Source organism: Talpa occidentalis, unplaced genomic scaffold, assembly GCF_014898055.3.
Source record: "Talpa occidentalis isolate TD23 unplaced genomic scaffold, MPIMG_talOcc4v2.1, whole genome shotgun sequence".
Taxonomy (NCBI): Eukaryota; Metazoa; Chordata; class Mammalia; order Eulipotyphla; family Talpidae; genus Talpa; species Talpa occidentalis.
In genome coordinates, this window is record NW_026555331.1 from 111,726,140 (window position 1) to 111,745,300 (window position 19,161).

Below are 19,161 nucleotides of genomic sequence, written 5' to 3' on the forward strand. Positions count from 1 at the left end.
ATTCTCTACAAAATTCATCTTGAATGATTTCTTTTTCTTAAGTGAACTACTATAGACTCATAGCAGTCATAAAATCTTAATATCTATTTGTTGACAGTGGTCTTCCTGGAATTTTGCCATCTGGACTGTTCATCTTTAAGAGGTTGGTTTTTCAATGCTAATGTTTTTGAAATGGTTTTGAGGTTTTGTGGTTGCTGTTGACGTCCTGAGGAACTTAGAACTTAGAACACCAAGCTTCCTTTGCTTGGTGAACCAGTCAGGCCTTGTAAATGCACGCAGGCCATGGAAGTACAAAAGCAACTTGCTATTAGAAAAATCCTGTTTGGACATCAGACAGCTGGCTCATCTTTGTTCCTCCTCCTGAGAAATCTGGCTTTTCAAGGTAAGTGCAGAAAACTTGGGGTTGAGGAGACATGAATGAAAGAAAAGCTAAAAGATAGCTTGATGAAGTTTCCAGTATAGTTCTAATATCTTTAAACAGTCTTGCGAAGAGACAAACTTATTTACTCTGACCACAACGCTGTTATAGAAAGAATTATTTAATTCTTCCTGTGTAGGACACACTACTCTGATGGCAAAGCCTAGTTTTTATTGGTGGCTAACTATGGACAAAAATATTTTTAGAATGTGTCAAAAGGGGAAAAAATCTAGCTAAGAACATGGAAGGTGTCTCTTTGGGCTCGGTGTTGCATTTATGTATTATCCAAATGCTTATCTTTTAAATGATGTTTTACTTGTTTATTTCCCATTATGAAAATCTTTAAACTTGGTTAGTAAGATTGTGATATATAGTTTGGAACCATTCTCATAGCATTAATCAAAGAAGACATCAGTCAATAGAAATTAGGTACTTTGAAATTTCTAAGTACAATATATTCAAAATAACGTGTTGTAATGGTTATTGTAATTCCTCTCATTCCGTTTTTACAATATGGCAGGAAGTGTCTGAAAACAACTTTAAAAAATCATGCAACTATTAAGAACATCCGTTCAAATAATTTTACATTAAGTAAGTTCCTTCTATACCATTATTTCTTTTTTTTACAAGAATATTGCATTTTAAATATGTGGAGTGAAAATAATACAAAATAAAGAAAATATAAGTCATAAATGCACAACAAGAGTGGGAGTTTAATCCTACTTCTTCTTTTTTTTTTTTTGTGGAACCCTCCCCGGCGGCCTGGAACAAACCGGTGCTGCAGAGGCTGCGGGCAGCCTTGCACCCCAGCTCTCCACTGCTGCGCCACCGGGGGAGGCCCAATCCTACTTCTTTAAAAGATTCATAATACGATTTTGAATGACTCACTTAGTTCTCTGGCTTTCAACTTCCTACCCAAAATTGATTTGTTAAGTACTCCAGACTTACAACTCTTTATTTTGTGTTTTAGTACTTTTATATCAATCAAGCGTTCAGTATTTTAATTGGTCAATAAAAGTAATAGGAAGACCAATGGGTAAGGAATCGAGCAGCATGAATTAGAGTCCCCTATGTTCTGGTAATTCACTAGAATCAGACTGAGTCTGATCACTTTTGACTGAGTGATTTGGAAAATATTTTCTAATCACATTATACCAAGAACTAATAAACTTTTTCTATAAAGGATGAGACAGCTAATAGAAAAGATTTTTAAGGACAAAAGGGAAAATTCATAGTTACTTACCATTTAGAAATCATTAAAACCATTTGTAGTACACAGGTTGCATGAAAAGAAGTGGGCCTGAATTGACTTAGGGAACTTCTTTGCCAACTTCTCTGCTAGTCAATGATTTTCAGCAATTATAAAATATAATATATAGACTCCATCAGACATGTTATATGTGGTGCTTAGGGACTTCACAATCATGTGACCCTCAAGGAGTTCGTGGATGATACTTAAGATGATTCATTAATCACCTAAAATTGTACACACACAAAAAAAACTGAATGCATGGAAATGCATGCTTTTTTAATGAAGACAAAGGTCTACAGTTTTTATTTTTTTTTTTCAGATTTTCAATGTGATGTAAAACCCAGACTAGGTGATTTCTAAAAATCTTTCCAAATCTAAAATTCAATAAACATATGAGTTTTTATTGGATGTCTACTATGTCTAAGTTTCTGTGCAAGCGTTATAAGAAATATAAGTATGTTATGACTAAAATATGTCAAAATATTTTAAAGAAATCACAATAGGGCCTCCCCAGTGGCGCAGCAGTTGAGTGCTGGGTTGAGAAGCTGCCCGCAGCCTCTGCAGCTCCAGTTTGATCCCCGGCCACCGGCGAGGGTCCCACATGGCGTGCAGACCTGTCCTGCCGCCTGCTGCTCCCTTCAGCAGTGTAATCGGTCCTTCTGCCTGTTCTGTTCCCTGCTCTGGCTCTGGTGAATTCTCTCACCCACCCGCACTTCTGACTGTACCCAGTGCTTGTATAAATAAATAAATCTTTAAAAAAAAAAAAAAAGAAATCACAACGTGCAAAAAATCATTCAAAGTAATAAACTTAAATTTTTATCAATCAACAAATATTTCTGAGATATCACTTTGCAAACTCTCTTCAAAGCTAGTCTATGTGTTTTATCAGATTATTTATCAAATGTTCTTTTTGTTCCATTTTGTATATGACAATAGTAGTATTCATGATGCTCAAATCAAATTTCATATAAGCAGTCTCATTCCTAAAAGTCCCGGAAGGACAGAACTATGCCTTCTCTATATTTGTGTTCTGGCATAGTATTTGGAACATATTCAGCACTCAACTTCCTTAGAACTGGTACTTGAAGGAACAAATGAATGAATGGGCAACTGAATGAATGAATGAAGATAAAATGTCATCACTGATATTATGGGCCATAGTTAGTGAAGGCTTAAATCCAAAATAATCTAAAAACAAGTGTTTTAAGTCTAAGGATTGCTTCCCTTTTCAAGTTTGGACATTTCAAAATACTGTAATTTCAAAATACTTGGTGAACTAAAGATTGCATTTACTGGGGAGTAAGTCAGTTTTTAAAGAAGTGAAAATTGTTGAATTTAATTTACATGGGAGAGAGAAATACTGGTCACAGAGGTGGCAATAATTCTCTCAAATGAGGTAGGTGGAGAGATATGTTATGTTGATGAGCAGCATCTTTAGCGTCTAAGCCCTTTCTGCTCTGACACAAAGTAGGAAGTTGTACCAACTGGAGCACTGTGCAAAAGTGTACGTTTTCTCAGACATTGCAAAAGGCAGACCTAATGGAATTTAGAACACCACTTTGCTCCCTGATAAAGAAGCTCACCAGGAGCTCCATGGCCTGGTCAATTGATTTTGCCGAAATCTTAGTATCATTTGTTGGGGATTCCCCATAGCCATGTGGGACAGGGAATGACTTGTGATTCAAATGTACTTCCCTTCTCTCTTGAGGAATAACTTCATATCATGAAAGAGAAATTGAGTCTACAATAGCTGGACTATGGTTAGGGCCTTTTCTAAGGAAATTTAAATCTTAAGATTTAAAATTTTAAGAACTATTAATGAAAAGCCAGCATGGTTCTGTGTATATCTTTTGTTATGCCTGAAACATCCTTATCCACAAGAGTGATCCCTCCTCCTCTTCCTCCCTTCATGACTGAGAAGCTGTTAAGGTGATAGTGAGTGCTATTGACTTTGGATGTAAGTGCAGAGTGGACCTGTGCAGTCTCACTCTGCATTAAATAGCACCATTGAGTCAACCCTGCAGCAAGTACACTGAGGACATATTCCTGGAATCTCCTTAGGGGTTGGTTTTAGTCCTAGATAACTTCAAAAATGAAATCTCAAATATATAACCCAGTTATGTTCCATGATCTAAGGTCTTAATGATGATAAAAAGCTCAGTCCCCTCCCCAAGGATTTTGGAGACTCCTTGGGCTAAGCTCATATATTCTACATATATAAGACAGCAGGTGGCCCTCACTATGACTGCTGACCTCTGTACCTCTGGTCGATTTTACTGCAAAAGTTGGATGAGATCAATCCTCTCACCACCCCAACCCCAACACAACTAATTTGAATGTCTGACAAACTTTTATTAAAGGACCAGATAGTATTTTGTGGATTGTACAATCTGATTTCTGTGACAATTACCTCTACAACTGCAGTATAAAGGTAGCTATAGATAATACGTAAACGAATAGGTGTGGCATCTCTGTGGTCAGATAAATACTTTCAAATTAATTTCATATCACAATCTCCTCTGAAGGTCAAGGCCAATTGACCTCCTCTGAAATGTGGTCCAACTAGGTTGGGAACCTCTTCAATACTCATAGTGGCAATCACCTTGCAGTCATTCTACCAAATGTACTAAACATGAAATTATCCCTTTTTGACTCAGGAAGTGTTGCGCTAAAGACAAATTCTCTTTCAAGTTCTTTTTCTTTTTCTTTTTTTTTTTTTTTTTACTGTAGCAAAATATGTTTAACAATAGTTTACCGTTTTAAGTGTCTTTAGGTATACTTTTCAGTGGCTGTGAGTATATTTGTATTATTATGCAACCATCGACACCATCCATCCCCAGAGCTTATTCATTATCCCAAACTGAAACTCTATACACCTAAACGGTAACTCCTCATTCCTTCCTCCTACCAGCCCCGGATAACAGCTGGTAGACATTATTGTCTCTATAAATTTAACCATGTAGGACCTTCATGTAAGAGGAATCCTTTGGTGTAAAGAATGTTTATTAGTTATTTTGCAGTATTTTGGAGTAACATGAAAAAAATAACTGCCATTAATTCTGGCTTCTGGGCAGAATTGAGGTCTGACTATACCTTTCATGAGTATCTCCCACTATTCTCTTATTGCCTCGGCATCAATTATAAAACACATTTCATTTTTTTTTTCTCCAAATGCCCATTCCACATTCTTTTCTTTGAAATATTGTGATGTATGTCTAGAATATCATCTCCTCATTTCTTTCTGTGGGACTCTTGCCCAAGTGACCTAGTGCAATGAACACAACCTACGACCTCACTACATTGACTAATGGACTTGCTTTCCTCTCTCTGCTGCTTGATAAAATGACACTTATGTGATTCATCAGACATGCTTTATGCCTAAGATGATTTTAGTTCAAGTGTTATCATTTCACAAGTTTGCAGTCTCTTTGCAGTGCAGTGACCATTTCTAGCACAGAATTTATTCTATTGTATTAAAAGATCTAACTTAGAGAAGCTTTAGTTGTATTTTGGAAATAAAAATAAAATAAAATAGCTGTCACATTCGTAGATTGTTGCTGTGTCTCTGTTTTCCCATACTCCATTTATATAAAATCTAACCTACAATATCTCTACCACTGTTATGATTAAGCTGACCTTAATATGAATACAAGATTCCAAAATAGAATTGTCAAAGTAGCTTGTTTCAGAACTTTTCCCATGAAACTAATTTGACATAAAACTTTTTTAAGTCTCATAATTGAGTTTTTTTTTAAAGATTTATTTTATTTATACAAGAACCAGGGTACAGGCCAGATGCGAGGGAGGGTGAGAGACTCACCAGAGATAGAGCAGGGAACAGAACAGGCAGACTGATGAAATACACTGCTGAGGGGAGCAGCAGGTGAGACAGGAGAGGTCTGCTCGCCCTGTGGGTTGCTCCGAGGCCGGCGGGGATGTAACCGGCACTGCAGAGGCTGCGGGCAGTTTCACAGCGCTGCACTCAACCATCTGCACCACCAGGAAGGCCCATAATTGAGTTTTCAGGAAAAAAAAATTAATATAAAAAAAGTATTATAATATCTCTTTCTCTCTTTCTGATATCATCGATAGATAGATATGAAGAAATATTTTTTAAAAAGATTTATTTATTTATTTATACATGCACTGAGTACAGTCAGAAGCGCGGGGGGTGAGAGAATTCACCAGAGCCAGAGCAGGGAGCAGAACAGGCAGACTGAGGAAGAAGTACACTGCTGAGGGGAGCAGCGGGCAGCAGGAGAGGTCTGCAGCGCCATGTGGGACCCTCGCCTGGTGGCCTGGAATCGAACTGGTGCTGCAGAGGCTGCGGGCAGATTCACAACCCAGCGATCAACCGCTGCGCCACCAGGGGAGGCCCAATATGAAGAAATATTAAAAGATATTTATGATCCCTTCTTTTAAGGTCATAGTAATATAGTTGGAAAGACAATTTATCCATGCAAAACAAATGCAAGTCATTATAAGAATTGGTATTTGTCAAATGTTTCATGAAGAATAGGTGTAATAACCCTCATTTTATTGCTAAGAGAACACAAAAGTTTAGCGTCAAACTTTCTTCATAAGAAAGATCTGAAACAGACCAATTCAAAGACTTTGCTCTTGACAAGGAGATTTTTGTGGCATTTTATTTTTCAGGCACTCATTTATTTGCAATTCAACTGTCAGTTTTTGAGTATAAAAGAGAATCAGGATGGCCCTCATCTCATTGATTCTCTGGTCCCATACAGTGGGAACTGGCGTTTGAGAGGTCCAAAGGCCTATCTAACAGTCATTCTTTCTTCCATTCATCATTCCTTAAAGGATAACTCATTAGCTAGAATGAAACTCAGAGAGGTGGAATAACTTGTCTTCACTTGTCCATATTGTATTAGAGATGGTGCTTAGCCTCACATTCTTCTCACTGTAATCTCTAGCTCAATTTTTTTTTTTAAAGATCCATTCTATCGGGCCTCCCCTGATGGCACAGGCGATTGAGCGCAGCGCTGTGAAACTGTCTGCAGCTTCTGCAGCGCCGGTTCCATCGCCCTGGCTGGTGAGGGTCCCACATAGCGCGACAAACCTCTTCTGTCTTGCCTACTCCTCTCCTCAGCAGTATATTTCGTCAGTCTGCCTGTTCTGTTCCCCGCTCTGTTTCTGGTGAATTCTCTCACCACACCGCGGATCTGGCCTGTACCCTAGTTCTTGTATAAATAAATAAATCTTAAAAAAAAAATCCATTCTATCCATACAAGAACCAGGGTACAGGCTAGGCGCGCGGGAGTGTGAGAGACTCACCAGAGACAGAGCGGGGAACAGAACAGGCAGACTGACGAAATACACTGCTGAGGGGAGCAGCGGACGTGACAGAGAAGTCCGCTCACCATGTGGGTCACTCTGAGGCCAGCAGTGATGGAACTGGCACTGCAGAGGCTGTGGACAGCCTCACAGCGCTGCGCTCAACTGCCTGCGCCACCAGGGAGGCCCTCTAGCTCAATTTTAATATGTTATTGAAGTAATGGCCTGGAGACATAAGATCTTTGGATTGCTAGTTGAATAATCAAAGAATTACAGAATTGAACAAACTTAGTCCAAGGTGTATTTTGTTATAGTTTGGATTGTTTAAAATTAAGGTTGGAGTCAGTGTGGAAACTGGAATTCAGACTACAGCATAGACTTTAGATGTTCAGCCTCAGCACCTAATTTACTTTCTATAGACTCCTCTTTCAACAAGGCATAAATATAATTCCCAAGCTGAAACTAATACCACCCACCACCACCCTGTCAAAATATCCTTAATTGGGTATTATGAGATGCAGTCAGGTGCATGCTGGCAATGTTCTAATTCTAACCTCTCCAAGTACATGCTCTGCCACTGCTCTTGGTTAAAAGGAATTTTCAAGGGCCTCCCTGGTGGCGCAGGTGGTTGAGTGCAGTGCTGTGAAGCTGTCCATAGACTCTGCAGTGTCGGTTCACTCCCTGCTGGCAGGCGAGAATACCACATGGCAGGGCAGACCTTTCCTGTCTCGCCCACTGCTCCCCTCAGCAGTGTATTTCCTCAGTCTGCCTGTTCTGTTCCCCGCTCTCTCTGGTGAATCCTCTCACCCTTCTGCACATCTGGCTTATATAAATATATAAGCCAGATGTACCCCTGCTCTTATATAAATAAAAATAAATCTTTTTAAAAAAGAAGGAATTTTCAATTAGAATTTCCAATTGTGCATTCTCCAAATGTACAGAAAAAATGCAAGTGTATATGAGTCTTGATATGGGTATATTTGTACAATTAATATTGAATATCACACAATGATATTTTTCATGCAAGTTAACTTCAAAAGTCTCAGTCATATAATTGATGTATTCACTAAGACTGGATGCCCCACTTCTACATACTCTATGGATGAAGTTCACTATGCAATATTCTCTCCTTTAAAAGGGTTGAAACTCTTCAGAGAAAATGCAAATAAGTCCTCTAGGTAAGGGCTGGAAATAGGCAGCAGTTCAACAAGCATTGCCAACTGCTTATTTCTTTTCTTCCTTCAACTTCCTTAAACTTTTCTCTTAACCTTTCTGGGAAGAATTAATGTTGTTCCCTTTTCCCTCAAAATAGACTACACCTATTTCTACAACAGCATTTATTATACAATGATTAAAGTCTGTTTTGTAATAATAATGATTGATACACATCAATTCCTTCTTTCCTTGGTTATTTTTTCTATTGAATTATTTCAACTTGTTTTTTTCTTCATTTCCATTTTTTCCTCTCTACAAATTTCTTCTTTATTATGCCATTTCATTCTTTTTTATTTTTTATTTTTAGTGCTTTCAAAGAAATAAAAACTTCCATATTAATTTTAAATCCCTGGAGTTTTTTTTTTTTTTTTAAGGACTTTTTTTTCTTTTAAAGATTTATTTATTTATTTATACAAGCACTGAGTACAGTCAGAAGCATGGGAGTGGACAAATTAACCAGAGCCAGAGCAGGGAGCAGAACAGGCAGACGGACGAAGTACACTGCTGAGGGGAGCAGTGGGTGGCAGGAGAGGTCTGTGCGCCATGTGGGACTCTTGCCGGTGGCCAGGGATCGAACTGGTGCTGCAGAGACTGCAGGCAGTTTCGCAACCCAGCACTCAACTGCTGTGCCACTGGGGAGGCCCCTCCTGGAGTTTTTTAAATCTTTCTTTCTTCCAAAAAATACACTGATTTTAAAACACATTGGCAGAGAACTTCTTCCAAAGTTATATGATATCATTGCCTAGTATTTTAGTATTGTTTTGCATTTTAGCCACAAAAATTAGATGAGAATTACTGTTTTATACAGTAATCTACTTAGATTTTTGCAACTTCTTTAATTTATTTTTCATTGTAACTTAGATTTTCCTGGACTATTTATGGGGATTACAAAAGAAAATAAATGCAAGCCGCTTAAGAAAGTGTGTTTGCTCTTATTATTTTTCTTTCTGTGCTGCATTCTGAGAAGTTTTTTCATATCTATTTTACAGCTTATCAATTTTTATTTTCTTTGGCTAATGTGTCCTTTGAAATTCTGCTCTATTGGTATATTTTTTCATGTTCAAAAGTATGGGTTTAGTTGTTTTCAAAGTCCTGATCCATTTTTTTAATCATCAAATGTTGGCATATCCTTTCATTTCTTTATATATTTACATTTGTATGGTGTTTGCCTCTCCCAAGTATCTTCTGTCAGATATCCAAAAACACTAGGACATTTTGAAAATTGCTTGCACTAGCCTCTCCTCAATGTGTTAAGAAGACAGGTTGAGGGAAGAGATAGAGTGTGTTCTCTGACCTGGTAAATCTGATAGAAATGACTATGAGATGAGGATCTGTCAGAGAAGAAACCGGAGTCTGAAACTGGAAATTCAAATTTGAGATTGAGTCATTTTCATCCCTGGATGTCCATTGGATATATTTGGAGAGCATTTAAAATACATGGACTCCTGGTCCACCTCCAAGAAGTGGTTTTCAAAAGCTTCCCAGGCAATTCTAACTACCACACATGAGGAATTGACATATCGACTAGATGATCATTGGTCCCAAACAGCAAGGGATTTAATATAGAAGATCAGAATCTGCAACACTGTTGGAAGGACTAAGAGATTAAAGAGTAGGTAAAAATGCTGTTTGTTTGTTTGTTTGTTTTCTGGATATCAGGAACTATAGGAATTGTAGGAAATTGCCACTTAAACAGGTGCTTCTGCTGTGTATGGTGATTCAGAGGGAGCCTGATACCCTCTGCTAGAATGGCTGTCTGCTCTCCCCAAACTTGCTTGATGTTGACATAGGAAAAACAATGATTTCTCTTGAGTATTACCTTCAGATTGTCACAAGATGTCCCTTATTTTGGGGGGCATCTAGCTCTAACCCCTATGGCCAGGGGATATAGGAGATGCAAAGAAGGGAGAAAGGTGCAAATCTACCAAAAGATTGAGAACAACTGGCTTGGGATAGGTGAACTTCCAAAATCCATAGCCCAGAGGGGCTCAGGTCACAGTAGCTCTGAACATAAAATGTTTGTAAATGTATTCATCCAGATTCAAGAAGTCTAAAGGGTAAACCTTCTAATCTACCCTCTAGATTTCTGTATCAAGAGGAAACAAGACTACTTTTTCCCTTACAGTGATTTTAACTTTTCTGGCAGTTCTAAAAAGTTTCAAATGAATGGCAAAAAGAATCTATAAGGAAAATCTCAGTGAACTGAATAAAAGGCTGTCTCTGCTGAGACTCAGCTGAATGTTGTTATTAAGGTGGAGCGAGCATTCTAACTATGGGCACCATGAAAAAGCAGCTATAGATAAAATGAAAACCCATTAGATACCAAAGTTCATGTTCCTTGTTCTCATGCCATTGCTTCTCTGCAAGCAGTGATACTGTGAATTTTGTAGCATTTAAAAAATATAAATTGTATCGATTGACTAAAGACCCTTACAAAAAGACTAGACATGAAGGAGGGAAAATAGAAGGCCCTTCTCCTGTGGGTGGCTCACCCTTCCCCTGCCACTTTTGAGAGTGTTCCTTACTTACCTACCAGTCCCATGACCTCTTCCTCTTGTTCTTCTGCTTTCTTCCCCAGCTTCTTTTCTCTCCTTCACCACCTTCCTGTTCAAGTGTCTGTTAGTAAAACCTCACAGAGATGTGGTCAGAATGATGTGAGATTTCTTATGAGTGAGGTAACCCCAGACTCTGTCTCCAAGGGAAAGTGTCACTCTACAGGCAGATAACTATACCCTGAACCTCGCAGAACTTGTTCTAATATAGTGTCATTAATGTTTCCTTCTTGCCAAGATGATCCTAAGTGCTTTTGAACATAGTGCTTAGGATACAGTTTGCGCTAATTTAGAGACTTAGTTTAGTACCATTACTAAATTTCTCACATCAAACTTACACCACAGATAACGTACTCTCAATTTGTAGATGAGTACTCTGTAGGCTAAGAACAATCAAAATAACTTACTCATTGTCTAATATCTGGATCATTTGGTAAGTAACCTACCTGCTTCCAAATTTTCCTGGTTATAACATGTCTATGGCTTCAGTTCTAGCTTTAGAATTTAAGGAGGACAATATAGAGTCCAATGAGGCCACATGAGGAAGGAACTTGAAACCAGACTAGCTTCATGACCCTCGCCAATGACTAACAACTATGACATGCAATCTGTATACCAAGTCCTATGATGTGTTTTATGTAGATTATCTGCCTTCAAGTAAGACAATGCAACAATTGCTTGAAATACATAACCTTATAATTATCCAACTTAGAGATGAGGAAAATGAAGTATGGAAGATAGTAGCTTGCCCTGCACAGCCCAGCTAGTAAGTGATAAAGGCAAAACTCTAGCACTGAAATTTATAATCATGCACTGTGATGGAAACACTCAGATACTTGTCTGAAAGAGGAGGAAGGTGGCAGTTGAGAGGATAGAGAAAAATAAAAATATTCAGTGGATAAAGAAATATCACTTAGTAAGGAAAGGCATTTGTATTGTACAGCTCCTCAGAGCAAAAATATAACTATGGTAGGGATGCTGTAGGGAAGCAAACTTCTGTACACACTATAATAAAGAAATTTTGTGCAATTATTTTTGTCTAACAATATGACCAACTGCCTTGCAAAACAAGTGTGTGAAGTTTGTAGTTCTGAAAGTGTCTGAATGTGAAAGAAATCTTCTAAATTGAGAAGAACATTGGAGTTTATATGACCTCTTAGATAATATGAGACCTCTTGGATATAGAAGTTGGCTCATTTACAACATCACAGCAGCCCAGCAGATTTAAAGACAATTTTATAAGTAGCCATATTAAAGAATGATGAGGAAAAAAGGCTGAACCCAGGTAAATAACTAATTCAGTCATTCAGCTGGGCTCCCAAGCTAGTGTCTGTTTCCATCAGTATTTCCTTCAAAATGTCTTCTAACAAATTACTTAACAAAAAGAGACCACAAGCTGTCTATATTCCAGTTGAGCAGGGGATTATTTTTTTCTTCCTGAATTAATTATTGTACTAAGCAGACACATTTCTTCCTCCACATTATAATGGGAGTACCAATAGGGTAGTGACAAAGAAAGTGTTATTTGCAGGAAATAATGAAAGTGAAAGTTGACCTGTAAGATCAGGGAAAATAAGTAATAATGTAATGTCCTTGTCTGAGAGGCACCTCTACATGAAGGAAAGGCAGATTAATTCAGGAAATAAGAGAAGGGCGACTGGGAGGCCTGGTCAGTGTATTGACTGGGGCTGTATAGACTGGGGCTCTCCGTTGCAAAATCTTTTGTTTCGTTATGCAAGAAGGCTAGAGCAACAGCAAGATGTCAAAGCCCAAATGCCTTGCTTAAGATAGCCATTCAAATAAATAATAATGGCTACTATTTTCATAACATTTCATAGATTACAGAATTGCTCTTCACAATAGAAAATGCAAATGTATCTTTCACCATTGTTTGGGTTTTGGGGAGTGAAATATTATTTCTGTTATTCCTTTTAGATTACTAAATAAAAATGTTTTTATGAAAGATAAGGAATATACTGCCCCACGGAGAGTAAAGAACCCTGTTTACCCATTAGCCAGTCACTCCCAGTCATACCCATCTGGTTTACTTATTCCACCCCTCTAAATTCCACAACTAGGTCATTCTGAAGAAAACCCCAGTTGTGATATCATTTTATCCATAAATATTTAAATAAAATATTTATATTCTAAAGTAAAGGACTCTTTAAATTTAATTTTTCCTCAAATTGTATTAATTTGTTAGTCATTACATAATTGTATCTTTTGGGGGTACATTTTCACAGCACCATATGTGCCAATGTCTCACTCACTCTCCACCAAAATTCCTGTGTAGGTGTCTCAGCCCCTTTCTTTCCCTGAACCCTCCCCCTCCAACCAGTATGTTGAGTTAAGAAATGGGAACAGGAAGTTGTTTTTCTTCTGCTTACACAATTTAAATTGTTATTTACTTATGTGTATAACAGGATAATTTTTTTCTCCTCTCTTTCTGAACTCCAGATCTGCTTAGTCAAATATTCAAAGTGTTTATTATGACTAATGGTGGTCTACATTCTTAAATGTGAGGTAGGGATGGCTCAACACATTATATGATTCTCAAGATTCTCCTGTACTATCTATGAATCAAAAAGGGAAAAAAATAAAAAAACAGAATGATATTACTTGAGTTTCAAGGGTCCATTGGAGTCATCCAAATTAGGCCCTTTATTTTGTAGATACATACACAAAGGACTTGTTTATTTATTTATTTTTAAAAAAGGTTTATTTATTTATTTGTTTGTTTGTTTGTTTGTTTATTTTTACAAGCACTGGGTACAGTCAGAAGCGTGGGAGGGTAAGAGAATTCACCTGGGCCAGAGCGGGGAACAGAACAGGCAGGCTGACAAAATACACTGCTGAGGGGAGCATTGGGTGCAGCAGGAGAGGTCTGCGCGCCATGTAGGACCCTCGCCAGCAGCCGGAGATCTAACCAATAATGCAGAGGCTGCAGGCAGCTTTGCCCCCCAGCGCTCAACCACTGTGCCACCAGGGAAGGCCCACAAAGGACTTGTTTAAAGTGATCTAAATCAGTGGTGATCAAACTTTAATACAACTGAGAACAGCCCAGATAGCCTATTCAAACGCTGATCACTGAGTCTCATCTCAAAATTCTGATTCAGTTGGTCTGGGTGTGACCTTGATGAAGTAAGTGTTGTGGGTTCACTAACTAACCTTGATTGGCATTGATCTAAATCTAAATTTTTTTCCTGATAAATAACCAAAATGAGCATCTTCCTGGCTACAGTCCCATGGAAGTGTTGATGAACTCAGTTTGAGGTACCTGGAAGCATTTGCTAAAAAGAATCAAGCCATGGGGTCAGGAGCAAATTAAAATCTGGTGTCACTTATGGAGAACATTGAGTGCCTCCATGAATCTAATTGATACCTTGACTTTGTTATCATAGAGTAACTTTTTTTGTTTAACTACTCCTTTTATAAATCAGTTCCTTAATAAAATTTTACCTCTGCTAGAAAATTTGATAGAGATCTCAATTTAAACCTGCTTCAAACAGCACAGGAAGATTTTTTTGTGAGTTGCTAACCTTAGGCAATCTTCTTTCTTTGAAATTTCATAGTGTCTGTGTATATGATTAGATATTCTTGAACAGGGACTGATCTAGATCACAGAGATGCAAATTTTCAACTCCAGTTAAAATAGCACACTAATTTACCTGAGCAACAACCTGGAGATTTGATTAAATGCAGCCCAGAGTGTCAAAGGTTTAAAAACTTTAGTCCTCTATATGGTAAAAATAGATGAATATATGCCAAGGACAAGATACATATCATCACTTCATAACATCTCAGGAATCCCAGTTTCAGGGCCACCACAACAACTTTAAGGTTTTGAAAGACTTTGTAACTCTCCCTTGAGATCTATGTTCTTCATCTCTTCTCCATTACTTCTTAAGCATTAAAACCCGCAAATCTAAATAGCACCTTCCAGCAAAGAAGACTATTTTTCTAGAGAGAAATCCCAAGGAAAAGAGTAGTATGGCATTACTGGGGGACTAAGATGCTGCCTGGCCTTTGGGTCATCAGAAGAGTAGAGATTAGGGCCTCCCTTGGTGGCGCAGCGGTTGAGCACTGGGCTACAAAGCTGCCCGCAGCCTCTGCAGCGCCGGTTCGATCCCCGGCCACCGGCAAGTGTCCCACATGGCGCACAGACCTCTCCTGCCACCCGCTGCTTCCCTCAGCAGTGTACTTCAGTCCTTCTAACTGTTCTGCTCCCCGCTCTGGCTCTGGTGAATTTTCTCACCCTCCCACGCTTCTGACTGTGCCCAGTGCTTGTATAAATAAATAAATCTTAAAAAAAAAAAAAAAAGAGTAGAGATTAGGTTTTTGTCTATGGCCCTCTTGATAACAATGATTTATTTGTTCCTGGGCTTTTCCTAATAGTTGCATAGGCTCTTGTAGGGAGAATGACCCAAGTGTTAGTACAGGTGGTTTAAGGGCTCAGGTTTGTACATATGGGGATTGGGTAGCACAGGTACTAAAGAATGTGGAAGGGGGCCTCCCTGGTGGCACAGGGGGTTAAGATGCAGCACTATGAAGCTATCTGCAGCCACTGTGGCATGAGTTCGATCCCTGGCCAGGGAGGTGACCCACATGGCACAGCAGACCTCTCTTGACTCACCCGCTGCTCCCCTCAGCAGTATATTTCAGTACATCTGCCTGTTCTGCTCCCCACTCTGTCTCTGGTGATTCCTCTCACCCCTCCACACCTCTGGCCTGCACCCCAGTTCTTGTATGCATAAATAAATAAATCTTAAAAATAAATAGTGTGAAAAAAGCCAAACAAAGATAATATAGTGATTGATTTTTGTTTATCAAATATTGCTCTTGTTAAGATGCTAGAAACTATTCACTCCTTATAACACCTTTCTTTAGTTCTCCTGATAAAGTGTCAGGTCATGAATCAAAGGCCAATTTCTTTTAAGAAAATCTGGCACCTAAGACAACAAAGAATGGTTGCTTTTCTGGTAGCAATGCATGAATAGATGAGGGCAATATTTATATAAAAAAAAAACAAAACAAAAAACAAGACACCTTTTAAGAACATTGTGTTGAGTTAGCTACTGTCAGTAAAGTGCTGTGTAATGTCATCTCAAGACTCAGTAACATCAAAGAGTAATCACTTATCCTCATGGACCTATCTTAGGATCAGCCAGTTGGTCATATGGATGTCTCTGCAGGTTTTAATTATTCTTGCACCATGTCTGATGACTGAGGATGGCCTGTTTGATGGTATAGCTCCACTCTGTGTCTTACATCCTCCTCCTGAGACCAGGGGATGGTCCAGTATGTTCTTCTCTTGGTAATCTTACAGAGCCATTGGAAAATATCCCCTCTTAAGGTCCAAGCTCAAAACTGGCCCATTGTCTCTTCCATCTTAGTCTACTGGCCAAACAAATCACATGACCAAACTCAAAGTCGAAAGGATTAGAAATACATTCCACTTTTGTGGGAGTAACTATAAAGTTATATATCATAGAATATGCGTACAGGGAAGGGTGGAAAATTAAGTAAAAAATGCCCCTGTCATTCATACATTCATATATATATATATATATATATATATATATATATATATATATATATGCACACATGGCATTTCTTCCCTTACATTATATTTTCATTTTCCAAAGAACAATTCTTGCTGTATTCTTGCTGTAAAAATCTGGTCCAATAAATCATATTTATTTTCCTTTGTGTTTAGACCTGAAATTTGTGTTTCAAGCACTGTTACACCATGGTTTGTAGCTATGATGTGTGCAAACAGGATGTAAGCTTTACATTTTTGCAATGTCTTGCTATAAATCAGTGTCTCAAGTGCTAGGAGTTTCAGAAAACTCACAGAAGCTGGAAGATGAAGTTGTTTTCCTGACAATTGTTTATCTTTATTTATGATTTCTTCAGAGCAGGTTATTATGAGTAGTTGGTTATTGATATATATATATATATATATATATCAGGTTTTTAAAGGAAAAAGTCCTCTAGATGGGGAAGAAAAGAAAAAGATGACATTATTGAGACATTGCCTAGTCCCATATTTGTCTCTTTACATAATTTATCTCATTATTAGGCTCCTGTTAATGATTAGAAAACAATGGTATTTTATTAATGTAAACTGAATGAAACTCTTTTCATTAAATTACACTTTGATGGTTCAAAAATTTTTATGAAGTATAATTTACATAAAACATTATATTAGTTTCAGGTGTACAGCCTAATGTATACAATTTAAAATAATCAGCATAACAAGTCATTCTTCCATTCTTAACAATTTTTCAAATATGAACTACTACATTATTGCCTATGGGCACCATGCTATATACTACATCCTCATACTTTTCATATTTTATTGTCAAAAACTTCTATCTATTGACTCCCTTCAACTGTTTTGCCCAACCCCAGTCCCAGCCCCTCTGGTAACCATCAATTTGCTCTCTCTATCTATGAAATTAATTTTGTTTGTTGATTTGTTAAGCTTTTCACATTTCACATCTAAGTAAAATCATGATATTTGTCTTGCTCTGAGTAGCTTAATTTATTTGATAGATTCAAAATAAGTTGATATGGAATTAAATCATATGTTCATTATCAACCAATAACTAATTAGATGTAAGTTGGTGGAGGGGGGTGGATGAAATTTACTGTTCTGTTTGGTTTAACACAAGTTTAGAATTTCATCTTTGTCATTGATAAATGTTGTCAACTTCTTCAGGATGACATGGATCCTAAAATGGTATTGATGGGTTTTTGAGAAGGTAGATAAAGAGTCTCAGAAGACAAACAAGAACTACTACCCACAGTGCTCTGCATTCTTTCAATGAACCACATGGAAAATACTCTTGAGAGAACTGTGGGGGAAACTGAAAAGAATTAAGAGTTTCTGTCTTGGGTGTCTATATTTTATTATGGAGAGGGAAAAGCTCAATAACTCATATCAAACTTTGAAATGTGATAGAAAAGTAGTACAATTAGATATTAGTGTGGATAAGATAATGAATTTGGGCAGAAAATAATGGAGAATTTTTTAAAATATTTATTTATGTATGCATACAAGATCTGGGCTATAAGCCAGAGGTGCGGGATGTGAGAGGTTTCACCAGAGACAGAGTTGGAAGCAGAACAGGCAGATTGATATACATTGCTAAGTTGAGCAGTGAGCGAGACAGGAGAGGTCTGTTGTGCCATGTGGTTTAGCTCCATGGCCACTTGTGCTGCAGTGACTGCGGATTACTTTATAGTGCTGAAAATTAACCCCTTGTGCCACAGGGGAGGCCCCGATAATGGAGAATTCCTAAAGAAGGTAAAAATGGCCTAGAAATAAAGAACTAGTGGGGATTTTTTTTTTAAATGACCATGTATGATGTGTGGTTGAGAAAACTGGAAATTGTGTAAAAATAAACCAAAAATTAAAAAATTGACAAAGAGATTAGAAAAATAATAGCCATGGTGTTGGTGGAAAATACAGTGCCCCAAAGAACAAAAATTACCTTATTTCACTGTTTTATTTGTGATCATTTGTTTCAATAAAGTCCCAAATATTAGTATGTAGGGAAAAAAAAGTAGCAATTTTGATACTTTGGCTGAAACTGGTACTTTCTATATTTTTTGGTGAGTTACTTTTTTTACTCAGGAAGCCATTGTACCAGGAAGCATATTTTTATATTTTTCTTTCAACTTATATAAGTCCCTTCTTTTTTCTTTTTTTTAAATTTTATATATATATATATATATATTAAATTTTATATATATATATATATATATATATATATATAATAGCTGGAGTACAAGTCAGAGGCACGGGAGGGCGAGAGGATTTACCAGAGACAGAATGGGGAGCAGAACAGGCAGATGGACCAAAAGCACTGCTGAGGGAAGCAGCGGGGGCGACAGGAGAGGTCTGCCGCAACACGTGGGAATCTCCCTTGCTGGCCGGGAATTGAACCCACCACTGCCGAGGCTGCGGACAGCTTCACAGCGCTGCGCTCAACCTGCTGCACCACCGGGGAGGCCCTATAAGTCCCTTCTTAATAATATCTTTTTCTGAATAAAATTTCAATTTTACTTGATTTACTTGTATTTCTTTTATTGTACAGGAGGACATAAAGCTGCTGAACTTTCAACTAAGTTTTCAACTTATATTCTTTGTGCCTGAACATTAAAGGATGTAGTCATCCTTATAGACAGGAGATGGATAAAGTGTATCTCAAGGTGTCCTGGGTGTTTTGAGCACATGTTGGGGTCCAGCTCTAAATGAAGTCTCCAGGAAGATATATGGAAGGCTTCTTAGCCAATGAGTTTCAATTTTCCATGATGGATACATCCAAACCATGGGTGTTTTTGATTACATATCGGCCTTCCTAAAATGTATGTCTTCAACTAATGTTAATATTTATATCATTCCAGTAGATATGGGGTTG

The 19,161-nt window shown here is 37.8% G+C and overlaps 1 protein-coding gene across 2 annotated transcripts in view; it reads left to right on the top strand.

Moving 5' to 3' along the window:
* Positions 1-240: 240 nt before the first annotated feature.
* GPR141 (G protein-coupled receptor 141) overlaps positions 241-19,161 on the top strand; it is a 75,496-nt gene continuing 56,575 nt past the window's right edge. For both annotated transcript variants that reach the window (XR_008550792.1, XM_037518196.2), the window contains exon 1: positions 241-382. The gene's annotated coding sequence lies outside the window, so the exon portion shown is untranslated. The remainder of the gene's footprint in view (positions 383-19,161) is intronic.